Source organism: Pseudophryne corroboree, unplaced genomic scaffold (assembly GCF_028390025.1).
Source record: "Pseudophryne corroboree isolate aPseCor3 unplaced genomic scaffold, aPseCor3.hap2 scaffold_1106, whole genome shotgun sequence".
In the NCBI taxonomy this organism is placed as follows: Eukaryota; Metazoa; Chordata; class Amphibia; order Anura; family Myobatrachidae; genus Pseudophryne; species Pseudophryne corroboree.
In genome coordinates, this window is record NW_026967732.1 from 62,463 (window position 1) to 89,834 (window position 27,372).

The 27,372-nt window shown below is 47.0% G+C and overlaps 11 non-coding genes across 11 annotated transcripts; 7 read left to right on the forward strand and 4 right to left on the reverse strand.

Moving 5' to 3' along the window:
• The first annotated feature begins 546 nt into the window (after window positions 1–546).
• On the forward strand, window positions 547–710 carry LOC134989370 (U1 spliceosomal RNA). The gene has a single exon (XR_010194643.1). It is a non-coding gene; the product is annotated as a U1 spliceosomal RNA (small nuclear RNA).
• A 152-nt stretch (window positions 711–862) lies between these two features.
• Window positions 863–1,025, forward strand: LOC134989306 (U1 spliceosomal RNA). The gene has a single exon (XR_010194586.1). It is a non-coding gene; the product is annotated as a U1 spliceosomal RNA (small nuclear RNA).
• Window positions 1,026–11,068: 10,043 nt separating this feature from the next.
• Window positions 11,069–11,232, reverse strand: LOC134989356 (U1 spliceosomal RNA). The gene has a single exon (XR_010194630.1). It is a non-coding gene; the product is annotated as a U1 spliceosomal RNA (small nuclear RNA).
• Window positions 11,233–11,887: 655 nt separating this feature from the next.
• LOC134989297 (U1 spliceosomal RNA) lies at window positions 11,888–12,050 on the reverse strand. Its single transcript, XR_010194580.1, has one exon. It is a non-coding gene; the product is annotated as a U1 spliceosomal RNA (small nuclear RNA).
• Window positions 12,051–12,202: 152 nt separating this feature from the next.
• LOC134989360 (U1 spliceosomal RNA) lies at window positions 12,203–12,366 on the reverse strand. The gene has a single exon (XR_010194634.1). It is a non-coding gene; the product is annotated as a U1 spliceosomal RNA (small nuclear RNA).
• Window positions 12,367–13,747: 1,381 nt separating this feature from the next.
• On the reverse strand, window positions 13,748–13,821 carry TRNAN-AUU (transfer RNA asparagine (anticodon AUU)). Its single transcript has one exon. It is a non-coding gene; the product is annotated as a tRNA-Asn (tRNA).
• A 6,780-nt stretch (window positions 13,822–20,601) lies between these two features.
• LOC134989361 (U1 spliceosomal RNA) lies at window positions 20,602–20,765 on the forward strand. Its single transcript, XR_010194635.1, has one exon. It is a non-coding gene; the product is annotated as a U1 spliceosomal RNA (small nuclear RNA).
• A 152-nt stretch (window positions 20,766–20,917) lies between these two features.
• Window positions 20,918–21,080, forward strand: LOC134989298 (U1 spliceosomal RNA). Its single transcript, XR_010194581.1, has one exon. It is a non-coding gene; the product is annotated as a U1 spliceosomal RNA (small nuclear RNA).
• Window positions 21,081–21,753: 673 nt separating this feature from the next.
• On the forward strand, window positions 21,754–21,917 carry LOC134989363 (U1 spliceosomal RNA). Its single transcript, XR_010194637.1, has one exon. It is a non-coding gene; the product is annotated as a U1 spliceosomal RNA (small nuclear RNA).
• A 152-nt stretch (window positions 21,918–22,069) lies between these two features.
• Window positions 22,070–22,232, forward strand: LOC134989375 (U1 spliceosomal RNA). The gene has a single exon (XR_010194647.1). It is a non-coding gene; the product is annotated as a U1 spliceosomal RNA (small nuclear RNA).
• Window positions 22,233–22,887: 655 nt separating this feature from the next.
• On the forward strand, window positions 22,888–23,051 carry LOC134989345 (U1 spliceosomal RNA). The gene has a single exon (XR_010194620.1). It is a non-coding gene; the product is annotated as a U1 spliceosomal RNA (small nuclear RNA).
• The last annotated feature ends 4,321 nt before the right edge of the window (window positions 23,052–27,372 follow it).

Below are 27,372 nucleotides of genomic sequence, written 5' to 3' on the forward strand. Positions count from 1 at the left end.
CAATGCACAATGCAAACTACAGGTAGTGCTGCAGGGCCCACACAATCTTTTACTTGCCTTACAGAGCAGCTCTGGAGCTGTTACAGTGCCCAGCTGCTGCAAGAAATCAGCTTGAATGCTTCAGGGGATGGGGCATGGCCAACATGAGCCCCACACCAAAGGTGGGTGGGGGTGTTTAATGCGAACTAGGGGTCATCCAAGCACCGCAAAAGGCCGCCATGCCCTGCACGCCCCTTTTCTCTTTTCATATGCAGATGAGGGTTGAAGCCAACTTTGACCCACTGCTTGGATGACATCACCATATGCAAATCCATCTGCGGCAGGCCTTCCCCCAGGAATGCTTGCACTAGTTGTTGCATTTGGTTTGTTGTTTGGGGGTGCTTCAGTTTTAGGCAGCCTTCTGCCCTCCCATGTTCATCTGAAAATATGTGTTCTCCCTGCAGTTGTTGTCCCCAGATGAGAGTTCCCTTGTGCTGCCTCAGTTGAATCTCCTTTACTTGACAGAGATGTGCCTGAGCAGCGGCCCTCCCAGCCCTATCCCAAATCATACTTATTTTGCATAGGAGACACCATGGTCATGAAGATTGTTCACCCAGGGTGAGGTTCATTCATTGCATTCTGGGTATGCTGACCCCTGTGATTTCCCCAAATGTGGGAAACTCGCCTGCATTTTTTGTGGTAGTGGGGGACTGTGTTTGTGTTTTCCTCTGGTCAGCTCTGGTAAAAGTCAGATTTCTTTGTCTCATATATTCCTCTAGCCTTGTTCTTCTTTCGAGAGTTCCCTTGTGCTGCCTCAGTTGGATCTCCTTCACTTGACAGGGGGGTGCCCGAGCAGTGACCCTCCCCAGCTCTAGCCCAACTCCTACTTACCTGCCAGGTGAGATACTATGATCATGAAGGTGCTTCTCCCAGGGCTAGGCTCACCCATTGCACTCTGGGTGTGCTGCTCCTGCGATTTCCCCAAATGTGGGAAACTTGATTGCATAATTTGTGTTTCCCCTGGTCGGCTCTCGTATAATTCAGATCTCTTTGTCTCAGGTCTCTCTCCAGCCTAGTTTGCTGTCTGTTTCCACTTCTCTTTTCTGGAGCCACTGCCTTCTATGCCCTTGCGCACTATCCTGACTTCTCCCGTCTGCTTACTTTGTGCCTTCCAACACACAATGCGAACTACAGGTAGTGCTGCAGGGCCCACACCCTTTTAGTTGCCTTACAGAGCAGCTCTGGAGCTGTTACAGTGCCCAGCTGCTGCAAGAAATCAGCTTGAATGCTTCAGGGGCTGGGGCATAGCCAACATGAGCCCAACACCAAAGGAGGGTGGGGGTGTTTAATGCGAACTAGGGGTCATCCAAGCACCGCAAAAGGCCGCCATGCCCTGCATGCCCCTTTTCTCTTTTCATATGCAAATGAGGGTTCCAGCCAACTTTGGCCCACTGCTTGGATGACATCACCGTATGCAAATCCGTCTGCTGCAGACCTTCCCCCAGGAATGCTTGTACTAGTTGTTGCATATGGTTTGATATTTGATGGTGCTTCAGTATTAGGCAGCCTTCTGCCCTCCCATGTTCATCTGAAAAGATGTGGTCTCCCTGCAGTTGTTGTCCCCAGACGAGAGTTCCCTTGTGCTTCCTCAGTTGAATCTCCTTAACTTGACGGGGGAGGGGCCGAGCAGCCACCCTCCCCAGCCCTATCCCAACTCATACTTATTTTGCATATGAGATCTCTTGATCATGAAGATTGTTCTCACAGGGTGAAGTTCATCCATTATATTTTAAAATAGGAAGGTACAAATTACATATTTGAATTGCATCTATGTGCTGGATTCAAATGTCCCCCCCCCCCTTCCTTTCTCAATTGTGCCCATCAGCAGCTATTCTAAGGTTGCTGCCAATGGGTGTGACACATTAATTTCTTCTGTGGGGTACACAGGACTCCACAAGGATTCACATTGGGGTGTAGAGTAGGATCTTGATCTGAGGCACCAACCGGCTCAAAGCTTTTGACTGTTCCCAAGATGCTCAGTGCATCCTCCTCTATAACTCCGCTTCCATGAACAGGGAGCTCAGTTTGTAGTTGGTGCCTTCAGTAGCAGGCCACTTAACAGGGGCCTGCCTCAGGCAGCCTATTCTTAGCTATTCATTTTGACAAGAAAAGAAGAACTTGTTTTATGAGAATCTACAAGGGCTGCAGCAGGCTAGGTCTAATAGACATCTTTACTGCAGCTTCATCACTCCCAGCGGCGCTGTATACTCCCGTGCCCTGGTTGCTGGGTCACTGCAGCGGAGGCTCCGGTTTCTTCCTAAGGTCAGTCACACACACACCGCCCTTCCGGATCACGAGGCCGCTGATGAAGGGGAGCGTGGCCGTAGGGGGTGGACCGTGTGCGCACTGGCGTGGACACTGATTACTGGGCAGCCGCTCCACTAGCCACCAGGTACAGTTAAGGAGCACAGGTCTGGGGGTTTTTCTCCTATATTAAACCAATTTTGTACTGCCCGCAGCGCATTGTGATAGGTAATAGGGCCTGATTCAGGTTGGATTGCAATCACAATAAGTGATCCAACTGCAAAAATTGCTAAGAGCATACGCATGTGCCTGCATTTTCTGCGGCACCCCGCAGAGAATGCGATCGCCTCTGCCTGTCAATCGGGGCAGGGGGGGAGAGGGGGGTCAGCAACACTCCATTTCCAAGTCAGGGATGGAGCGGTGCGGGGGCAAGGCTTCAAAATGGGGTCTGCAATGGAGGAGACACAGGGGGCGTGGTCACAGCGGCTGTATGACATCACATTCAGCCGCTGTGATCACAAAAATGGTGGCGGCTTCCTGCGCGCACATACAGTCTGCACCAGCAGGAGGCTACACCATTTTTTATGATCACGCTGAACTGCAGTGCGACTGCAATTACAGCATGGTCAAGAAGGGAGGCGTCATGCTGGGTGGCCATAAGAGATGAGCGGGTTCGGTTCCTCGGAATCCGAACCCGCCCGAACTTCACCCTTTTTTGCACGGGTCCGAGCAGACTCGGATCCTCCCGCCTTGCTCGGTTAACCCGAGCGCGCCCGAACGTCATCATCCCGCTGTCGGATTCTCACGAGACTTGGATTCTATATAAGGAGCCGCGCGTCGCCGCCATTTTCACACGTGCATTGAGATTGATAGGGAGAGGACGTGGCTGGCGTCCTCTCCGTTTAGATTAGAAGATAGAGACGAGTGACATTTGATTTACTACTAATTTGGGGAGCAGTTGAACTTGTCAGGAGTACTCAGTAGTGCAGAGTTTTGCTGATAGTGACCACCAGTTTTATTATTTATAATCCGTTCTCTGCCTGAAAAAAAACGATACACATACCATATCTGTGCTCAGCCTCAGTGTGCTGCATGATATATCATCTATGTATATCTGACTGTGCTGAGTGCTCACTGCTCACACAGCTTAATTGTGGGGGAGACTGGGGAGCAGTTATAGCAGGAGTACAGTGCACACTTTTGCTGCCAGTGTGACCACCAGTATATTGTCTGCCTGAAAAAGTTAAACACTCCTGTGGTGTTTTTTTTTTATTCTATAAACGCATTCTGCTGACAGTGTCCAGCAGGTCCGTCATACATATATTATATAAATATTTATCTGCAGTAGTGTTATATTTTTTTTTTCATCTTTATCATCTCTATATTAGCAGACGCAGTACGGTAGTCCACGGCTGTGGCTATCTCTGTGTCGTCAGTGCTCGTCCATAATTGTATACCTACCTACCTGTGGTGGTTTTTTTTTTTCTATCTTCTTCATACTAGTAGTTTAGGAGTCTACTGACAGTGTCCACCAGGTCCATCATTATATTATATACCTACAGTAGTAATATATTTATTATATTATCTATACTAGCAGACGCAGTACGGTAGTCCACGGCTGTGGCTATCTCTGTGTCGTCAGTGCTCGTCCATAATTGTATACCTACCTACCTGTGGTGGGGTTTTTTTTTTATCTTCTTCATACTAGTAGTTTAGCAGTCTGCTGACAGTGTCCACCAGGTCCGTCATTATATTATATACCTACAGTAGTAATATATTTATTATATTATCTATACTAGCAGACGCAGTACGGTAGTCCACGGCTGTACCTACCTCTGTGTCGTCAGTGCTCGTCCATAATTGTATACCTACCTGTGGTGGGGTTTTTTTTTCTATCTTCTTCATACTAGTAGTTTAGGAGTCTGCTGACAGTGTCCACCAGGTCCGTCATTATATTATATACCTACAGTAGTAATATATTTAGTATATTATCTATACTAGCAGACGCAGTACGGTAGTGCACGGCTGTACCTACCTCTGTGTCGTCACTCGTCCATAATTGTATACCTAACTGTGGTGGGTTTTTTTTTCTATCTTCTTCATACTAGTAGTTTAGCAGTCTGCTGACAGTGTCCACCAGGTCCATCATTATATTATATATACCTACAGTAGTTATATATATTTTTTTTTATATCATTAATTATCATCTCTATACTAGCAGACGCAGTACGGTAGGCCACGGCTGTGGCTATCTCTGTGTCGTCAGTGCTCGTCCATAATTGTATACCTACCTACCTGTGGTGCAAGTTTTTTTCTATCTTCTTCATACTAGTAGTTTAGCAGTCTGCTGACAGTGTCCACCAGGTCCGTCATTATATTATATATACCTACAGTAGTTATATATATATTTTTTTATATCATTAATTATCATCTCTATACTAGCAGACGCAGTACGGTAGTCCACGGCTGTAGCTACCTCTGTGTCGTCAGTCACTCGTCATCCATAAGTATACTAGTATCCATCCATCTCCATTGTTTACCTGAGGTGCCTTTTAGTTGTGCCTATTAAAATATGGAGAACAAAAATGTTGAGGTTCCAAAAATAGGGAAAGATCAAGATCCACTTCCACCTCGTGCTGAAGCTGCTGCCACTAGTCATGGCCGAGACGATGAAATTCCATCAACGTCGTCTGCCAAGGCCGATGCCCAATGTCATAGTACAGAGCATGTAAAATCCAAAACACAAAAGATCAGTAAAAAAAGGACTCAAAAATCTAAATAAAAATCGTCGGAGGAGAAGCATAAACTTGCCAATATGCCATTTACCACACGGAGTGGCAAGGAACGGCTGAGGCCCTGGCCTATGTTCATGGCTAGTGGTTCAGCTTCACATGAGGATGGAAGCACTCAGCCTCTCGCTAGAAAAATGAAAAGACTTAAGCTGGCAAAAGCACAGCAAAGAACTGTGCGTTCTTCAAAATCACAAATCCACAAGGAGAGTCCAATTGTGTCGGTTGCGATGCCTGACCTTCCCAACACTGGACGTGAAGAGCATGCACCTTCCACCATTTGCACGCCCCCTGCAAGTGCTGGAAGGAGCACCCGCAGTCCAGTTCCTGATAGTCAGATTGAAGATGTCAGTGTTGAAGTACACCAGGATGAGGAGGATATGGGTGTTGCTGGCGCTGGGGAGGAAATTGACAAGGAGGATTCTGATGGTGAGGTGGTTTGTTTAAGTCAGGCACCCGGCGAGACACCTGTTGTCCGTGGGAGGAATATGGCCATTGACATGCCTGGTGAAAATACCAAAAAAATCAGCTCTTCGGTGTGGAAGTATTTCAACAGAAATGCGGACAACAGGTGTCAAGCCGTGTGTTGCCTTTGTCAAGCTGTAATAAGTAGGGGTAAGGACGTTAACCACCTCGGAACATCCTCCCTTATACGTCACCTGCAGCGCATTCATCATAAGTCAGTGACAAGTTCAAAAACTTTGGGCGACAGCGGAAGCAGTCCACTGACCAGTAAATCCCTTCCTCTTGTAACCAAGCTCACGCAAACCACCCCACCAACTCCCTCAGTGTCAATTTCCTCCTTCCCCAGGAATGCCAATAGTCCTGCAGGCCATGTCACTGGCAATTCTGACGAGTTCTCTCCTGCCTGGGATTCCTCCGATGCATCCTTGAGTGTAACGCCTACTGCTGCTGGCGCTGCTGTTGTTGCTGCTGGGAGTCGATGGTCATCCCAGAGGGGAAGTCGTAAGACCACTTTTACTACTTCCACCAAGCAATTGACTGTCCAACAGTCCTTTGCAAGGAAGATGAAATATCACAGCAGTCATCCTGCTGCAAAGCGGATAACTGAGGCCTTGGCATCCTGGGCAGTGAGAAACGTGGTTCCGGTATCCATCATTACTTCAGAGCCAACTATAGACTTGATTGAGGTACTGTGTCCCCGGTACCAAATACCATCTAGGTTCCATTTCTCTAGGCAGGCGATACCGAAAATGTACACAGACCTCAGAAAAAGACTCACCAGTGTCCTAAAAAATGCAGTTGTACCCAATGTCCACTTAACCACGGACATGTGGACAAGTGGAGCAGGGCAGACTCAGGACTATATGACTGTGACAGCCCACTGGGTAGATGTATTGACTCCCGCCGCAAGAACAGCAGCGGCGGCACCAGTAGCAGCATCTCGCAAACGCCAACTCTTTCCTAGGCAGGCTACGCTTTGTATCACCGCTTTCCAGAATACGCACACAGCTGAAAACCTCTTACGGCAACTAAGGAAGATCATCACAGAATGGCTTACCCCAATTGGACTCTCCTGTGGATTTGTGGCATCGGACAACGCCAGCAATATTGTGCGTGCATTATATCTGGGCAAATTCCAGCACGTCCCATGTTTTGCACATACCTTGAATTTGGTGGTGCAGAATTATTTAAAAAACGACAGGGGCGTGCAAGAGATGCTGTCGGTGGCCACAAGAATTGCGGGACACTTTCGGCGTACAGGCACCACGTACAGAAGACTGGAGCAACACCAAAAACGCCTGAACCTGCCCTGCCATCATCTGAAGCAAGAAGTGGTAACGAGGTGGAATTCAACCCTCTATATGCTTCAGAGGATGGAGGAGCAGCAAAAGGCCATTCAAGCCTATACATCTGACCACGATATAGGAGGTGGAATGCACCTGTCTCAAGCGCAGTGGAGAATGATTTCAACGTTGTGCAAGGTTCTGCAACCTTTTGAACTTGCCACACGTGAAGTCAGTTCAGACACTGCCAGCCTGAGTCAGGTCATTCCCGTCATCAGGCTTTTGCAGAAGAAGCTGGAGACATTGAAGGAGGAGCTAAGACAGAGCGATTCCGCTAGGCATGTGGGACTTGTGGATGGAGCCCTTCATTCGCTTAACCAGGATTCACGGGTGGTCAATCTGTTGAAATCAGAGCACTACATTTTGGCCACCGTGCTCGATCCTAGATTTAAAACCTACGTTGTATCTCTCTTTCCGGCAGACACAAGTCTGCAGGGGTTCAAAGACCTGCTGGTGAGAAAATTATCAAGTCAAGCGGAACTTGATCGGTCAACAGCTCCTCCTTCACATTCTCCCGCAATTGGGGGTGCGAGGAAAAGGCTCAGAATTCCGAGCCCACCCGCTGGCGGTGATGCAGGGCAGTCTGGAGCGACTGCTGATGCTGACATCTGGTCCGGACTGAAGGACCTGCCAACGATTACGGACATGTCGTCTACTGTCACTGCATATGATTCTCTCACCATTGAAAGAATGGTGGAGGATTATATGAGTGACCGCATCCAAGTAGGCATGTCAGACAGTCCGTACGTATACTGGCAGGAAAAAGAGGCAATTTGGAGGCCCTTGCACAAACTGGCTTTATTCTACCTAAGTTGCCCTCCCACAAGTGTGTACTCCGAAAGAGTGTTTAGTGCCGCCGCTCACCTTGTCAGCAATCGGCGTACGAGGTTACTTCCAGAAAATGTGGAGAAGATGATGTTCATTAAAATGAATTATAATCAATTTCTCCGTGGAGACATTGACCAGCAGCAATTGCCTCCACAAAGTACACAGGAAGCTGAGATGGTGGATTCCAGTGGGGACGAATTGATAATCTGTGAGGAGGGGGATGTACACGGTGATGAATCGGAGGATGATGATGAGGTGGACATCTTGCCTCTATAGAGCCAGTTTGTGCAAGGAGAGATTAATTGCTTCTTTTTTGGTGGGGGTCCAAACCAACCCGTCATTTCAGTCACAGTCGTGTGGCAGACCCTGTCACTGAAATGATGGGTTGGTTAAAGTGTGCATGTCCTGTTTATACAACATAAGGGTGGGTGGGAGGGCCCAAGGCAATTCCACCTTGCACCTCTTTTTTCTTTTATTTTTCTTTGCGTCATGTGCTGTTTGGGGAGTGTTTTTTGGAAGGGCCATCCTGCGTGACACTGCAGTGCCACTCCTAGATGGGCCAGGTGTTTGTGTCGGCCACTTGGGTCGCTGAGCTTAGTCACACAGCTACCTCATTGCGCCTCTTTTTTTCTTTGCGTCATGTGCTGTTTGGGGAGTGTTTTTTGGAAGGGCCATCCTGCGTGACACTGCAGTGACACTCCTAGATGGGCCAGGTGTTTGTGTCGTCCACTTGGGTCGCTGAGCTTAGTCACACAGCTACCTCATTGCGCCTCTTTTTTTCTTTGCGTCATGTGCTGTTTGGGGAGTGTTTTTTGGAAGGGCCATCCTGCGTGACACTGCAGTGCCACTCCTAGATGGGCCAGGTGTTTGTGTCGGCCACTTGGGTCGCTGAGCTTAGTCACACAGCTACCTCATTGCGCCTCTTTTTTTCTTTGCGTCATGTGCTGTTTGGGGAGTGTTTTTTGGAAGGGCCATCCTGCGTGACACTGCAGTGACACTCCTAGATGGGCCAGGTGTTTGTGTCGTCCACTTGGGTCGCTGAGCTTAGTCACACAGCTACCTCATTGCGCCTCTTTTTTTCTTTGCGTCATGTGCTGTTTGGGGAGTGTTTTTTGGAAGGGCCATCCTGCGTGACACTGCAGTGCCACTCCTAGATGGGCCAGGTGTTTGTGTCGGCCACTTGGGTCGCTGAGCTTAGTCACACAGCTACCTCATTGCGCCTCTTTTTTTCTTTGCGTCATGTGCTGTTTGGGGAGTGTTTTTGGAAGGGCCATCCTGCGTGACACTGCAGTGCCACTCCTAGATGGGCCAGGTGTTTGTGTCGGCCACTTGGGTCGCTGAGCTTAGTCACACAGCTACCTCATTGCACCTCTTTTTTTCTTTGCGTCATGTGCTGTTTGGGGAGTGTTTTTTGGAAGGGCCATCCTGCGTGACACTGCAGTGCCACTCCTAGATGGGCCAGGTGTTTGTGTCGGCCACTTGGGTCGCTGAGCTTAGTCACACAGCTACCTCATTGCGCCTCTTTTTTTCTTTGCGTCATGTGCTGTTTGGGGAGTGTTTTTTGGAAGGGCCATCATGCGTGACACTGCAGTGCCACTCCTAGATGGGCCAGGTGTTTGTGTCGGCCACTTGGGTCACTGAGCTTAGTCATCCAGCGACCTCGGTGCAAATTTTAGGACTAAAAATAATATTGTGAGGTGTGAGGTGTTAAGAATAGACTGAAAATGAGTGGAAATTATGGTTATTGAGGTTAATAATACTTTGGGATCAAAATGACTCCCAAATTCTATGATTTAAGCTGTTTTTTAGGGTTTTTTGAAAAAAACACCCGAATCCAAAACACACCCGAATCCGACAAAAAAAATTCGGTGAGGTTTAGCCAAAACGCGTTCGAACCCAAAACACGGCCGCGGAACCGAACCCAAAACCAAAACACAAAACCCGAAAAATTTCCGGTGCACATCTCTAGTGGCCATGCCATGTCACTGTGCAGGAGCCAGCACCGCTCACACACTAGTCTCCGGTGCAGCCCCCAACCCCCGGGACACCCGGAGCAACAAAATGTAGATTCAGGCCACCAGGCCACGCCCCTACCTATGAAACCATGCCTCCTTTTTACCATTGCGCTGCTTATCTGCGCGCACTGCATTACAATCTCCCTCGCCACCTCTCTGGGTGTCACCAGTGATAGTGACACCTCTGCCATGCTTGTAGCAGCTGGTCCTAAGATCTACGCCTCAAGCCCTGAGTGTTTGCCCTTGTGACTTGTTGATCATCATAGCAAAGCAGATGCTTACAGAAAACTGCAGGGGCTTAGATTGAAAATAAAAAAAATTGATGGGTATAAGGTAGAGAGGAGCGGGTTCGGTTCTCCGAGAACCGAATTCCCCACGAACTCCACGTGGTTTACACTGGTACGAGGTAGGCTCGGTTGTTCCCGCCTGACTCGGAAAACCTGAACAAGGGAAAATGTCATCATCCCGCTGTCGGATTCTCGCGAGATTCGGATTCCATATAAAGAGCTGCGCGTTGCCGCCATTTTTACTCGTGCATTGAAGAGAGAGCGGAGAGGACGTGGCTATGTTCTCTCAGTGGAAATCTCAATATCAGTGCTCAGTATCAGTGGATACTTATTGCTGCTCAGTAATACTAGTAGTGTGTCTCTCCTGCTCAGTGTCAGTTCTCAGTAGTATCCTCATCAGTGCTCAGTATCACTGCTCATTGTCTTGTGCTGCATTGTTGTGCTCAGCATACTACAGTACATTACTAATAGTCCAGTGCTGCATCTTGCTGCTCAGTGTCAGTTCTAGTATCCTCATCAGTGCTCACTATCACTGCTCATTGCATTGTGGTGTTCTGTATACTACAGTAACATAGTAATATAGTAACATATAGTAACATAGTTTTTGAGGTTGAATAGAGGCAAATTGCCCATCGTGTTCAACCTGTTTTAAGTTGTGATGATTCTACATACTTGCTGAATAATGTTTTATGACTAGTTAGCTACTACAACTCATGTTACCCCCGGATTAACCATGTTGATATTTTAAGTATTATAACCTTGGATAGCTTTTTCATTCAGAAATGTATCCATTCCTTTTTTAAATCCAATTACAGAGTCCGCCATTACCACCTTCCCTGGCAGGGAATTCCACATCCTGATTGCCCTAACAGTGAAGATCATAGTATCTCACCTGGCAGGTAAGTAGGAGTTGGGCCAGAGCTGTGGAGGATTGCTGCTCGGGCACCCCCTGTCAAGTGAAGGAGATCCAACTGAGGCAGCACAAGGGAACTCTCGAAAGAAGAACAAGGCTAGAGGAAGATCTGAGACAAAGAAATCTGACTTTTACCAGAGCTGACCAGAGGAAAGCACAAACACAGTCCCCCACTACCACAAATAATGCAGTCGAGTTTCCCACATTTGGGGAAATCACAGGGGTCAGCATACCCAGAATGCAATGAATGAACCTCACCCTGGGAGAACAATCTTCATGACCATGGTATCGCCTATGCAAAATTAGTATGATTTGGGATAGGGCTGGGGAGGGCCGCTGCTCAGGCACATCTCTGTCAAGTAAAGGAGATTCAACTGAGGCAGCACAAGGGAACTCTCATCTGGGGACAACAACTGCAGGGAGAACACATATTTTCAGATGAACATGGGAGGGCAGAAGGCTGCCTAATACTGAAGCACCCCCAAACAACAAACCAAATGCAACAACTAGTACAAGCATTCCTGGGGGAAGTTCTGCAGAAGACGGATTTGCATACGGTGATGTCATCCAAGCAGTGGGCCAAAGTTGTCTGGAACCCTCATCTGCATATGAAAAGAGAAAAGGGGTATGCAGGGCATGGCGGCCTTTTGCGGCGCTTGGATGACCCTTAGTTCGCATTAAACACCCCCACCCTCCTTCGGTGTGGGGCTCATGTTGACAATGCCCCAGCCCCTGAAGCATTCAAGCTGATTTCTTACAGCAGCTTGGCACTGTAACAGCTCCAGAGCTGCTCTGTAAGGCAAGTAAAAGGGTGTGTAGTTTGCATTGTGCATTGGAAGGCACAAAGTAAGCAGACAGGAGGAGAAGTCAGGATAGTGCACAAGGGTATAAAAGGGAGGGGCTCAAGAAAAAAGAAGTGGAAACAGACAGCAAACTAGGCTGGAGAGAGACCTGAGACAAAGAGATCTGAATTATACGAGAGCCGACCAGGGGAAACACAAATTCTGCAGTCAAGTTTCCCACATTTGGGGAAATCGCAGGGGCAGCACACCCAGAGTGCAATGGGTGAGCCTTGCCCTGGGAGAAGCACCTTCATGATCATAGTATCTCACCTGGCAGGTAAGTAGGAGTTGGGCTAGAGCTGTGGAGGGTCGCTGCTCGGGCACCCCCCTGTCAAGTGAAGGAGATCCAACTGAGGCAGCACAAGGGAACTCTCGAAAGAAGAACAAGGCTAGAGGAAGATCTGAGACAAAGAAATCTGACTTTTACCAGAGCTGACCAGAGGAAAACACAAACACAGTCCCCCACTACAACAAATAATGCAGTCGAGTTACCCACATTTGGGGAAATCACAGGGGTCAGCATACCCAGAATGCAATGAATGAACCTCACCCTGGGAGAACAATCTTCATGACCATGGTATCTCCTATGCAAAATAAGTATGATTTGGGATAGGGCTGGGGAGGGCCGCTGCTCAGGCACATCTCTGTCAAGTAAAGGAGATTCAACTGAGGCAGCACAAGGGAACTCTCATCTGGGGACAACAACTGCAGGGAGAACACATATTTTCAGATGAACATGGGAGGGAAGAAGGCTGCCTAATACTGAAGCACCCCCAAACAACAAACCAAATGCAACAACTAGTGCAAGCATTCCTGGGGGAAGGCCTGCAGCAGATGGATTTGCATATGGTGATGTCATCCAAGCAGTGGGTCAAAGTTGGCTTCAACCCTCGTCTGCATATGAAAAGAGAAAAGGAGCGTGCAGGGCATGGCGGCCTTTTGCGGCGCTTGGATGACCCCTAGTTCGCATTAAACACCTCCACCCTCCTTCGGTGTGGGGCTCATGTTGGCTATGCCCCAGCCCCTGAAGCATACAAGCTGATTTCTTGCAGCAGCTGGGCACTGTAACAGCTCTAGAGCTGCTCTGTACGGCAAGTAAAAGGGTGTGGGCCCTGCAGCACTACCTGTAGTTTGCATTGTGCATTGGAAGGCACAAAGTAAGCAGACGGGAGAAGTCAGGATAGTGCGCAAGGGCATAGAAGGGAGCAGCTCAAGAAAAGAGAAGTGGAAACAGACAGCAAACTAGGCTGGAGAGAGACCTGAGACAAAGAGATCTGAATTATACGAGAGCCGACCAGGGGAAACACAAATTATGCAGTCAAGTTTCCCACATTTGGGGAAATCTGTCACCAGAAGAGCAATGCAAAATGTACAAGTGATATATTAAAATCATCTTCCATCTTGAATTTCAATGATGCATTGGGACAACAATTTTGTGAGAAACATCTTCACCCATAAAGAAAGATTTTCTTAATTCCTTATCTGTGTGCTGATTAGATATTACCTTGTTTTCACATTAAACAGACTTCCACATGAGAAAGCAGCAAGGATGCAGTAACGTTTATGTTTCCTGGTGTCAACCTGTATTATTTCAGTAGACATTGAAATGAGGATGCATCTTGCTGCCTTTCCAATGTAGCAAGTTTAATTCAGTAATAGGTGAAAAAACATTCCTACAAAGGTGTTAATCAGAGACTTGGCTTTGTGGACACTTTTCAGAGAGCAAATTTGTTAGCATAAAAATAAAGTCAGAAAATGAAGAGCTGTTTAATCACTCAATTGGACTTTTCTGCCAGCATAATTTTTTTTTCTCTGCAACCCACTGCTAAATTGTGCTTCCTAGCTGTTTTTTATAAAATCACTTAATCAAATCTAACTCTGATTACATCAGAGAAGGCCAGGTACCCTACACCATAAGAGGGGGTTTGAAATTTTGACTTGTCTACTTAAAGATCACCAAAATCTGATCACAAGGTCAATTACATCCCTGGGTGGGATTGAACCACCAACCTTTTGGTTAATAGCCAAACATGCTAACCGATTGCACCACAGAGACACCTCGTAAAAGTCCATTCTGACAAAGGCTAATAAGCATTCATCTAGAACGTTTCCTAGAAAAACTTTAAAAAGTCAATAATCTGGAGAGTTTTTGTAAGAAACACATTGCTACTTTCCCATGATGAGTGAGTGCTTCAGGATCTCTTGCACTTACATGAGCAGCAGAGTACTGCAATGGAAGCATGCTGGGCCCATAACCCAGAGGTAGGCAGATTGAAACTATCTTCTGCTATATGCATTGTTTTTTGTTAATTAAAGTAATCCAAAACTGGGATTGATATTTTGGCTCTTTTATTTTTACTTAAAGTACAATAACTTTTACCATTTTAATTTGTTTTAATAGTATATTGACAGTATTGTTTTCTTTCAAAAATCCACTTAATTTTCTTTACCCTATTATTAAAATGGTAATTGACAAAAACAAACTACATTGTCACCAGAAGAGCAGTACAAAATGTACAAGTGATATATTAAAATCATCATTCCAGCTTGAATTTCAATGATGCTTTGGTGCAACAATTTTGTGAGAAACATCTTCACCCATAAAGAAAGATTTTCTTAATTCCTTACCTGTGTGCTGATTAGATATCACCTTGTTTTCACATTAAACAGACTTCCCCATGAGGAAGCAGCAAGGATGCAGTGACGTTTATGTTTCCTGGTGTCAACCTGTATTATTTCAGTAGACATTGAAATGAGGATGCATCTTGCTGCCTTTCCAATGAAGCAAGTTTAATTCAGTAATAGGTGAAAAACCATTCCTACAAAGGTGTTAATCAGAGACTTTACTTTGTGGACACTTTTCAGAGAGCAAATTTGTTAGCATAAACATAAAATCAGAAAATGAAGAGCTGTTTAATCACTCAATTGGACTTTTCTGCCAGCATAGTTTTTTTTCTCTGCAACCCACTGCTAAATTGTGCTTCCTAGCTGTTTTTTATAAAATCACTTAATCAAATCTAACTCTGATTACATCAGAGAAGGCCAGGTACCCTACACCATAAAAGGGAGTTTGACATTTTGACTTGTCTACTTAAAGATTACCAAAATCTAATCACAAGGTCAATTACATCCATGGGTGGGATTGAACCACCAACCTTTTGGTTAATAGCCAAACATGCTAACCGATTGCACCACAGAGACACCTCGTAAAAGTATATACTGACAAAGGCTAATAAGCATTCATCTAGAACGTTTCCTAGAAAAACTTTAAAAAGTCAATAATCTGGAGAGTTTTTGTAAGAAACACATTGGTACTTTCCCATGATGAGTGAGTGCTTCAGGATCTCTTGCACTTACATGAGCAGCAGAGTACTGCAACGGAAGCATGCTGGGCCCATAACCCAGAGGTAGGCAGATTGAAACTATCCTCTGCTATATGCATTGTTTTTTGTTAATTAAAGTAATCCAAAACTGGGATTGATATTTTGGCTCTTTTATTTTTACTTAAAGTACAATAACTTTTACCATTTTAATTTGTTTTAATAGTATATTGACAGTATTGTTTTCTTTCAAAAATCCACTTAATTTTCTTTACCCTATTATTAAAATGGTAATTGACAAAAACAAACTACATTGTCACCAGAAGAGCAGTACAAAATGTACAAGTGATATATTAAAATCATCTTTCCAGCTTGAATTTCAATGATGCTTTGGTGCAACAATTTTGTGAGAAACATCTTCACCCATACCCAAGACTTACTAGGCTGAATATGTATACACTAGAAAAGAGGTGCCTAAGAGGAGATATTATTAATATCTTCAAATATGTAAAGATACATAACAAAGAGTTATCAGAGGAATTATTTAATAAAAGAACACGTGGTCACTCGCTGCGACTGGAGGAAATTCAGAATGCAATGGAGGAAAGGGTTCTTCACTGTTAGGGCAATCAGGATGTGGAATTCCCTGCCAGGGAAGGTGGTAATGGCGGACTCTGTAATTGGATTTAAAAAAGGAATGGATACATTTCTGAATGAAAAAGCTATCCAAGGTTATAATACTTAAAATATCAACATGGTTAATCCGGGGGTAACATGAGTTATAGTAGTTAACTAGTCATAAAACATTATTCAGCAAGTATGTAGAATCATCACAACTTAAAACAGGTTGAACACGATGGGCAATTTGCCTCTATTCAACCTCAAAAACTATGTTACTATATGTTACTATATTACTGTAGTATACAGAACACCACAATGCAATGAGCAGTGATAGTGAGCACTGATGAGGATACTAGAACTGACACTGAGCAGCAAGATGCAGCACTGGACTATTAGTAATGTACTGTAGTATGCTGAGCACCACAATGCAGCACAAGACAATGAGCAGTGATACTGAGCACTGATGAGGATACTACTGAGAACTGACACTGAGCAGGAGAGACACACTACTAGTATTACTGAGCAGCAATAAGTAACCACTGATACTGAGCACTGATATTGAGATTTCCACTGAGAGAACATAGCCACGTCCTCTCCGCTCTCTCTTCAATGCACGAGTAAAAATGGCGGCAACGCGCAGCTCTATATATAATATCCGAATCTCGCGAGAATCCGACAGCGGGATGATGACATTTTCCCTTGTTCAGGTTTTCCGAGTCAGGCGGGAACAACCGAGCCTGCCTCAGACCAGTGTAAACCACGTGGAGTTCGTGGGGAATTCGGTTCTCGGAGAACCGAACCCGCTCCTCTCTACCTTATACCCATCAATTTTTTTTATTTTCAATCTAAGCCCCTGCAGTTTTCTGTAAGCATCTGCTTCGCTATGATGATCAACAAGTCACAAGGGCAAACACTCAGGGCTTGAGGCATAGATCTTTGGACCAGCTGCTACAAGCATGGCAGAGGTGTCACTATCACTGGTGACACCCAGAGAGGTAACGAGGGAGATTGTAATGCAGTGCGTGCAAATAAGCAGCGCAATGGTAAAAAGGAGGCATGATTTCATAGGTAGGGGCGTGGCCTGGTGGCCTGAATCTACATTTTGTTGCTCCGGGTGTCCCGGGGGTTGGGGGCTGCACCCGGGGACTAGTGTGTAAGCGGTGCTGGCTCCTGCACAGTGACAGGGCATGGCCACCCAGTATGACACCTCCCTTCTTGACCATGCTGTAATTGCAGTCGCACTGCAGTTCAGCGTGATCATAAACAATGGTGTAGCCTCCTGCTGGTGCAGACTGTATGTGCGCGCAGGAAGCCGCCACCATTTTTGTGATCACAGCGGCTGAATGTGATGTCATACAGCCGCTGTGACCACGCCCCCTGTGTCTCCTCCATTGCAGACCCCATTTTGAAGCCTTGCCCCCGCACTGCTCCATCCCTGACTTGGAAATGGAGTGTTGCTGACCCCACTCTCCCCCCCTGCCCCGATTGACAGGCAGAGGCGATCGCATGCAGGCACATGCGTATGCTCTTAGCAATTTTTGCAGTTGGATTGCTTATTGTGATTGCAATCCAACCTGAATCAGGCCCTATTACCTATCACATAGCGCTGCGGGCAGTACAAAATTGGGTTAATATAGGAGAAAAACCCCCAGACCTGTGCTCCTTAACTGTACCTGGTGGCTAGTGGAGCGGCTGCCCAGTAATCAGTGTCCACCCCAGTGCGCACACGGCCCACCCCCTACGGCCACGCTCCCCTTAATCAGCGGCCTCGTGATCCGGAAGGGCGGTGTGTGTGTGACTGACCTTAGGAAGAAACCGGAGCCTCCGCTGCAGTGACCCAGCAACCAGGGCACGGGAGTATACAGCGCCGCTGGGAGTGATGAAGCTGCAGTAAAGATGTCTATTAGACCTAGCCTGCTGCAGCCCTTGTAGATTCTCATAAAACAAGTTCTTCTTTTCTTGTCAAAATTAATAGCTAAGAATAGGCTGCCTGAGGCAGGCCCCTGTTAAGTGGCCTGCTACTGAAGGCACCAACTACAAACTGAGCTCCCTGTTCATGGAAGCGGGGTTATAGAGGAGGATGCGCTGAGCATCTTGGGAACAGTCAAAAGCTTTGAGCCGGTTGGTGCCTCAGATCAAGATCCTACTCTACACCCCAATGTGAATCCTTGTGGAGTCCAGTGTACCCCACAGAAGAAATTAATGTGTCACACCCATTGGCAGCAACCTTAGAATAGCTGCTGACGGGCACAATTGAGAAAGGAAGGGGGGGGGGCATTTGAATCCAGCACATAGATGCAATTCAAATATGTAATTTGTACCTTCCTATTTTAAAATATAATGGATGAACCTCACCCTGTGAGAACAATCTACATGATCAAGAGATCTAATATGTAAAATAAGTATGAGTTGGGATAGGGCTGGGGAGGGTGGCAGCTCGGGCAGCCCCTCCCCCGTCAAGTTAAGGAGATTCAACTGAGGAAGCACAAGGGAACTCTCGTTTGGGGACAACAACTGCAGGGAGACCACATCTTTTCAGATGAACATGGGAGGGCGGAAGGCTGCCTAATACTGAAGCACCATCAAATATCAAACCATATCCAACAACTAGTACAAGCATTCCTGGGGGAAGGTCTGCAGCAGACGGATTTGCATACGGTGATGTCATCCAAGCAGTGGGCCAAAGTTGGCTGGAACCCTCATCTGCATATAAAAAGAGAAAAGGGGCATGCAGGGCATGGCGGCCTTTTGCAGTGCTTGGATGACCCCTAGTTCGCATTAAACACCCCCACCCTCCTTTGGTGTGGGGCTCATGTTGGCCATGCCCCATCCCCTGAAGCATTCATGCTGATTTCTTGCAGCAGCTGGGCACTGTAACAGCTCTAGAGCTGCTCTGTAAGGCAAGTAAAAGGGTGTGGGCCCTGCAGCACCACCTGTAGTTCGCATTGTGCGTTGGAAGGCACAAAGTAGGCAGACGGGAGGAGAAGTCAGGATAGTACACAAGGGCATCCTTTTCTCTTAGTCCGTAAAGGATGCTGGGGTCACATTAAGAACCATGGGGTATAGACGGGATCCGCAAGAGACATGGGCACTTTAAGACTTTCAAAGGGTGTGAACTGGCTCCTCCCTCTATGCCCCTCCTCCAGACTCCAGTTATAGGAACTGTGCCCAGGGAGACGGACATTTCGAGGAAAGGATTTATTGTTAAACTAAGGTGAGCATCTTACCAGCTCACACCTTAAGCATGCCGCAGAACGTGGCAGAACGTGGCATTCAACAGAACACAAGCCAACGGCATGAACAATTGCAGCAAGAAGGCCAGGTACCCTACACCATAACAGGGGTTTTCGAAATTTTGACTTGTCTACTTAAAGATCACCAAAATCTGATAACAAGGTCAATTACATCCCTGGGTGGGATTGAACCACAAACCTTTTGGTTAATAGCCGTACACACTAACTGATTGCGCCACAGCGACACTTTGCGAAAGTACTTACTGACAAAGGCTAATAAGCATTCTCATGCTGCTTTCTCATGTGGAAGTCTGTTTAATGTGAAAACAAGGTGATATCTAATTAGCACACAGGTAAGGAATTAAGAAAATCTTTATTTAAGGGTGAAGATGTTTCTCACAAAATTGTTGCCCCAATGCATCATTGAAATTCAAGCTGGAAAGATGATTTTAATATATCACTTGTACATTTTGTATTGCTCTTCTGGTGACAATGTAGTTTGTTTTTGTCAATTACCATTTTAATAATAGGGTAAAGAAAATTAAGTGGATTTTTGAAAGAAAACAATACTGTCAATATACTATTAAAACAAATTAAAATGGTAAAAGTTATTGTACTTTAAGTAAAAATAAAAGCTAAAATATCAATCCCAGTTTTGGATTACTTTAAATGGACTGCAGATCTCTCTTGGCCTGGACCTATGGGGGTCAAATGCAGGACATTGCATGTCAGCCATGTTGTCACATCTCGGCTGAAAGAATACAAAATTATATATATACAGTCACTTGAAAACATTATTGGTGATTATTCCTGCAGGTAATCACCACACCTTAGATCACATATAATTTGTGATCCTCCTTTCTCTATTCAAACGTGACAGCAAGGCTCACCCATTGCACTCTGGGTGTGCTGCTCCTGCGATTTCCCCAAATGTGGGAAACTTGACTGCATAATTTGTGTTTCCCCTGGTCGGCTCTCGTATAATTCAGATCTCTTTGTCTCAGGTCTCTCTCCAGCCTAGTTTGCTGTCTGTTTCCACTTCTCTTTTCTTGAGCTGCTCCCTTCTATGCCCTTGCGCACTATCCTGACTTCTCCCGTCTGCTTACTTTGTGCCTTCCAATGCACAATGCAAACTACAGGTAGTGCTGCAGGGCCCACACCCTTTTACTTGCCGTACAGAGCAGCTCTGGAGCTGTTACAGAGCCCAGCTACTGCAAGAAATCAGCTTGAATGCTTCAGGGGCTGAGGCATAGCCAACATGAGCCCCACACCGAAGGAGGGTGGAGGTGTTTAATGCGGACTAGGGGTCATCCAAGCGCCGCAAAAGGCCGCCATGCCCTGCACGCCCCTTTTCTCTTTTCACATGCAGACGAGGGTTGAAGCCAACTTTGACCCACTGCTTGGATGACATCACCATATGCAAATCCATCTGCTGCAGGCCTTCCCCCAGGAATGCTTGCACTAGTTGTTGCATTTGGTTTGTTGTTTGGGGGTGCTTCAGTATTAGGCAGCCTTCTTCCCTCCCATGTTCATCTGAAAATATGTGTTCTCCCTGCAGTTGTTGTCCCCAGATGAGAGTTCCCTTGTGCTGCCTCAGTTGAATCTCCTTTACTTGACAGAGATGTGCCTGAGCAGCGGCCCTCCCCAGCCCTATCCCAAATCATACTTATTTTGCATAGGAGATACCATGGTCATGAAGATTGTTCTCCCAGGGTGAGGTTCATTCATTGCATTCTGGGTATGCTGACCCCTGTGATTTCCCCAAATGTGGGTAACTCGACTGCATTATTTGTTGTAGTGGGGGACTGTGTTTGTGTTTTCCTCTGGTCAGCTCTGGTAAAAGTCAGATTTCTTTGTCTCAGATCTTCCTCTAGCCTTGTTCTTCTTTCGAGAGTTCCCTTGTGCTGCCTCAGTTGGATCTCCTTCACTTGACAGGGGGGTGCCCGAGCAGCGACCCTCCCCAGCTCTAGCCCAACTCCTACTTACCTGCCAGGTGAGATACTATGATCATGAAGGTGCTTCTCCCAGGGCAAGGCTCACCCATTGCACTCTGGGTGTGCTGCCCCTGCGATTTCCCCAAATGTGGGAAACTTGACTGCAGAATTTGTGTTTCCCCTGGTCGGCTCTCGTATAATTCAGATCTCTTTGTCTCAGGTCTCTCTACAGCCTAGTTTGCTGTCTGTTTCCACTTCTTTTTTCTTGAGCCCCTCCCTTTTATACCCTTGTGCACTATCCTGACTTCTCCTCCTGTCTGCTTACTTTGTGCCTTCCAATGCACAATGCAAACTACAGGTAGTGCTGCAGGGCCCACACCCTTTTACTTGCATTACAGAGCAGCTCTGGAGCTGTTACAGTGCCAAGCTGCTGCAAGAAATCAGCTTGAATGCTTCAGGGGCTGGGGCATGGCCAACATGAGACCCACACCGAAGGAGGGTGGGGGTGTTTAATGCAAACTAAGGGTCATCCAAGCACCGCAAAAGGCCGCCATGCCCTGCACGCCCCTTTTCTCTTTTCATATGCAGACGAAGGTTGAAGCCAACTTTGACCCACTGCTTGGATGACATCACCATATGCAAATCAATCTGCGGCAGGCCTTCCCCCAGGAATGCTTGCACTAGTTGTTGCATTTGGTTTGTTGTTTGGGGGTGCTTCAGTATTAGGCAGCCTTCTGCCCTCCCATGTTCATCTGAAAATATGTGTTCTCCCTGCAGTTGTTGTCCCAGATGAGAGTTCCCTTGTGCTGCCTCAGTTGAATCTCCTTTACTTGACAGAGATGTGCCTGAGCAGCGGCCCTCCCCAGCCCTATCCCAAATCATACTTATTTTGCATAGGAGATACCATGGTCATGAAGATTATTCTCCCAGGGTGAGGTTCATTCATTGCATTCTGGGTATGCTGACCCCTGTGATTTCCCCAAATGTGGGTAACTCGACTGCATTATTTGTGGTAGTGGGGGACTGTGTTTGTGTTTTCCTCTGGTCAGCTCTGGTAAAAGTCAGATTTCTTTGTTTCAGATCTTCCTCTAGCCTTGTTCTTCTTTCGAGAGTTCCCTTGTGCTGCCTCAGTTGGATCTCCTTCACTTGACAGGGGGGTGCCCGAGCAGCGACCCTCCCCAGCTCAAGCCCAACTCCTACTTACCTGCCAGGTGAGATACTATGATCATGAAGGTGCTTCTCCCAGGGCAAGGCTCACCCATTGCACTCTGGGTGTGCTGCCCCTGCGATTTCCCCAAATGTGGGAAACTTGACTGCATAATTTGTGTTTCCCCTGGTCGGCTCTCGTATAATTCAGATCTCTTTGTCTCAGGTCTCTCTCCAGCCTAGTTTGCTGTCTGTTTCCACTTCTTTTTTCTTGAGCCCCTCCCTTTTATACCCTTGTGCACTATCCTGACTTCTCCTCCTGTCTGCTTACTTTGTGCCTTCCAATGCACAATGCAAACTACACACCCTTTTACTTGCCTTACAGAGCAGCTCTGGAGCTGTTACAGTGCCAAGCTGCTGTAAGAAATCAGCTTGAATGCTTCAGGGGCTGGGGCATTGGCAACATGAGCCCCACACCGAAGGAGGGTGGGGGTGTTTAATGCGAACTAAGGGTCATCCAAGCGCCGCAAAAGGCCGCCATGCCCTGCATACCCCTTTTCTCTTTTCATATGCAGATGAGGGTTCCAGCCAACTTTGGCCCACTGCTTGGATGACATCACCGTATGCAAATCCGTCTTCTGCAGAACTTCCCCCAGGAATGCTTGTACTAGTTGTTGCATTTGGTTTGTTGTTTGGGGGTGCTTCAGTATTAGGCAGCCTTCTGCCCTCCCATGTTCATCTGAAAATATGTGTTCTCCCTGCAGTTGTTGTCCCCAGATGAGATTTCCCTTGTGCTGCCTCAGTTGAATCTCCTTTACTTGACAGAGATGTGCCTGAGCAGCGGCCCTCCCCAGCCCTATCCCAAATCATACTTATTTTGCATAGGCGATACCATGGTCATGAAGATTGTTCTCCCAGGGTGAGGTTCATTCATTGCATTCTGGGTATGCTGACCCCTGTGATTTCCCCAAATGTGGGAAACTCGACTGCATTATTTGTGGTAGTGGGGGACTGTGTTTGTGCTTTCCTCTGGTCAGCTCTGGTAAAAGTCAGATTTCTTTGTCTCAGATCTTCCTCTAGCCTTGTTCTTCTTTCGAGAGTTCCCTTGTGCTGCCTCAGTTGGATCTCCTTCACTTGACAGGGGGTGCCCGAGCAGCAATCCTCCACAGCTCTGGCCCAACTCCTACTTACCTGCCAGGTGAGATACTATGATCTTCACTGTTAGGGCAATCAGGATGTGGAATTCCCTGCCAGGGAAGGTGGTAATGGCGGACTCTGTAATTGGATTTAAAAAAGGAATGGATACATTTCTGAATGAAAAAGCTATCCAAGGTTATAATACTTAAAATATCAACATGGTTAATCCGGGGGTAACATGAGTTGTAGTAGCTAACTAGTCATAAAACATTATTCAGCAAGTATGTAGAATCATCACAACTTAAAACAGGTTGAACACGATGGGCAATTTGCCTCTATTCAACCTCAAAAACTTTGTTACTATATGTTACTATATTACTATGTTACTGTAGTATACAGAACACCACAATGCAATGAGCAGGGATAGTGAGCACTGATGAGGATACTAGAACTGACACTGAGCAGCAAGATGCAGCACTGGACTATTAGTAATGTACTGTAGTATGCTGAGCACAACAATGCAGCACAAGACAATGAGCAGTGATACTGAGCACTGATGAGGATACTACTGAGAACTGACACTGAGCAGGAGAGACACACTACTAGTATTACTGAGCAGCAATAAGTATCCACTGATACTGAGCACTGATATTGAGATTTCCACTGAGAGAACATAGCCACGTCCTCTCCGCTCTCTCTTCAATGCACGAGTAAAAATGGCGGCAACGCGCAGCTCTTTATATGGAATCCGAATCTCGCGAGAATCCGACAGCGGGATGATGACATTTTCCCTTGTTCAGGTTTTCCGAGTCAGGCGGGAACAACCGAGCCTGCCTCGTACCAGTGTAAACCACGTGGAGTTCGTGGGGAATTCGGTTCTCGGAGAACCGAACCCGCTCCTCTCTACCTTATACCCATCAAATTTTTTTATTTTCAATCTAAGCCCCTGCAGTTTTCTGTAAGCATCTGCTTTGCTATGATGATCAACAAGTCACAAGGGCAAACACTCAGGGCTTGAGGCGTAGATCTTAGGACCAGCTGCTACAAGCATGGCAGAGGTGTCACTATCACTGGTGACACCCAGAGAGGTGGCGAGGGAGATTGTAATGCAGTGCGCGCAGATAAGCAGCGCAATGGTAAAAAGGAGGCATGGTTTCATAGGTAGGGGCGTTGCCTGGTGGCCTGAATCTACATTTTGTTGCTCCGGGTGTCCCGGGGGTTGGGGGCTGCACCGGGGACTAGTGTGTGAGCGGTGCTGGCTCCTGCACAGTGACATGGCATGGCCACTAGAGATGTGCACCGGAAATTTTTCGGGTTTTGTGTTTTGGTTTTGGGTTCGGTTCCGCGGCCGTGTTTTGGGTTCGAACGCGTTTTGGCTAAACCTCACCGAATTTTTTTTGTCGGATTCGGGTGTGTTTTGGATTCGGGTGTTTTTTTCAAAAAACCCTAAAAAACAGCTTAAATCATAGAATTTGGGAGTCATTTTGATCCCAAAGTATTATTAACCTCAATAACCATAATTTCAACTCATTTTCAGTCTATTCTTAACACCTCACACCTCACAATATTATTTTTAGTCCTAAAATTTGCACCGAGGTCGCTGGATGACTAAGCTCAGTGACCCAAGTGGCCGACACAAACACCTGGCCCATCTAGGAGTGGCACTGCAGTGTCACGCATGATGGCCCTTCCAAAAAACACTCCCCAAACAGCACATGACGCAAAGAAAAAAAGAGGCGCAATGAGGTAGCTGTGTGACTAAGCTCAGCGACCCAAGTGGCCGACACAAACACCTGGCCCATCTAGGAGTGGCACTGCAGTGTCACGCAGGATGGCCCTTCCAAAAAACACTCCCCAAACAGCACATGACGCAAAGAAAAAAAGAGGCGCAATGAGGTAGCTGTGTGACTAAGCTCAGCGACCCAAGTGGCCGACACAAACACCTGGCCCATCTAGGAGTGGCACTGCAGTGTCACGCAGGATGGCCCTTCCAAAAACACTCCCCAAACAGCACATGACGCAAAGAAAAAAAGAGGCGCAATGAGGTAGCTGTGTGACTAAGCTCAGCGACCCAAGTGGCCGACACAAACACCTGGCCCATCTAGGAGTGGCACTGCAGTGTCACGCAGGATGGCCCTTCCAAAAAACACTCCCCAAACAGCACATGACGCAAAGAAAAAAAGAGGCGCAATGAGGTAGCTGTGTGACTAAGCTCAGCGACCCAAGTGGACGACACAAACACCTGGCCCATCTAGGAGTGTCACTGCAGTGTCACGCAGGATTGCCCTTCCAAAAAACACTCCCCAAACAGCACATGACGCAAAGAAAAAAAGAGGCGCAATGAGGTAGCTGTGTGACTAAGCTCAGCGACCCAAGTGGCCGACACAAACACCTGGCCCATCTAGGAGTGGCACTGCAGTGTCACGCAGGATGGCCCTTCCAAAAAACACTCCCCAAACAGCACATGATGCAAAGAAAAATAAAAGAAAAAAGAGGTGCAAGGTGGAATTGCCTTGGGCCCTCCCACCCACCCTTATGTTGTATAAACAGGACATGCACACTTTAACCAACCCATCATTTCAGTGACAGGGTCTGCCACACGACTGTGACTGAAATGACGGGTTGGTTTGGACCCCCACCAAAAAAGAAGCAATTAATCTCTCCTTGCACAAACTGGCTCTATAGAGGCAAGATGTCCACCTCATCATCATCCTTCGATTCATCACCGTGTACATCCCCCTCCTCACAGATTATCAATTCGTCCCCACTGGAATCCACCATCTCAGCTCCCTGTGTACTTTGTGGAGGCAATTGCTGCTGGTCAATGTCTCCACGGAGAAATTGATTATAATTCATTTTAATGAACATCATCTTCTCCACATTTTCTGGAAGTAACCTCGTACGCCGATTGCTGACAAGGTGAGCGGCGGCACTAAACACTCTTTCGGAGTACACACTTGTGGGAGGGCAACTTAGGTAGAATAAAGCCAGTTTGTGCAAGGGCCTCCAAATTGCCTCTTTTTCCTGCCAGTATACGTACGGACTGTCTGACGTGCCTAATTGGATGCGGTCACTCATATAATCCTCCACCATTCTTTCAATGGTGAGAGAATCATATGCAGTGACAGTAGACGACATGTCCGTAATCGTTGGCAGGTCCTTCAGTCCGGACCAGATGTCAGCATCAGCAGTCGCTCCAGACTGCCCTGCATCACCGCCAGCGGGTGGGCTCGGAATTCTGAGCCTTTTCCTCGCACCCCCAATTGCGGGAGAATGTGAAGGAGGAGCTGTTGACCGATCAAGTTCCGCTTGACTTGATAATTTTCTCACCAGCAGGTCTTTGAACCCCTGCAGACTTGTGTCTGCCGGAAAGAGAGATACAACGTAGGTTTTAAATCTAGGATCGAGCACGGTGGCCAAAATGTAGTGCTCTGATTTCAACAGATTGACCACCCGTGAATCCTGGTTAAGCGAATGAAGGGCTCCATCCACAAGTCCCACATGCCTAGCGGAATCGCTCTGTCTTAGCTCCTCCTTCAATGTCTCCAGCTTCTTCTGCAAAAGCCTGATGACGGGAATGACCTGACTCAGGCTGGCAGTGTCTGAACTGACTTCACGTGTGGCAAGTTCAAAAGGTTGCAGAACCTTGCACAACGTTGAAATCATTCTCCACTGCGCTTGAGACAGGTGCATTCCACCTCCTATATCGTGGTCAGATGTATAGGCTTGAATGGCCTTTTGCTGCTCCTCCATCCTCTGAAGCATATAGAGGGTTGAATTCCACCTCGTTACCACTTCTTGCTTCAGATGATGGCAGGGCAGGTTCAGGCGTTTTTGGTGTTGCTCCAGTCTTCTGTACGTGGTGCCTGTACGCCGAAAGTGTCCCGCAATTCTTGTGGCCACCGACAGCATCTCTTGCACGCCCCTGTCGTTTTTTAAATAATTCTGCACCACCAAATTCAAGGTATGTGCAAAACATGGGACGTGCTGGAATTTGCCCAGATATAATGCACGCACAATATTGCTGGCGTTGTCCGATGCCACAAATCCACAGGAGAGTCCAATTGGGGTAAGCCATTCTGTGATGATCTTCCTCAGTTGCCGTAAGAGGTTTTCAGCTGTGTGCGTATTCTGGAAAGCGGTGATACAAAGCGTAGCCTGCCTAGGAAAGAGTTGGCGTTTGCGAGATGCTGCTACTGGTGCCGCCGCTGTTGTT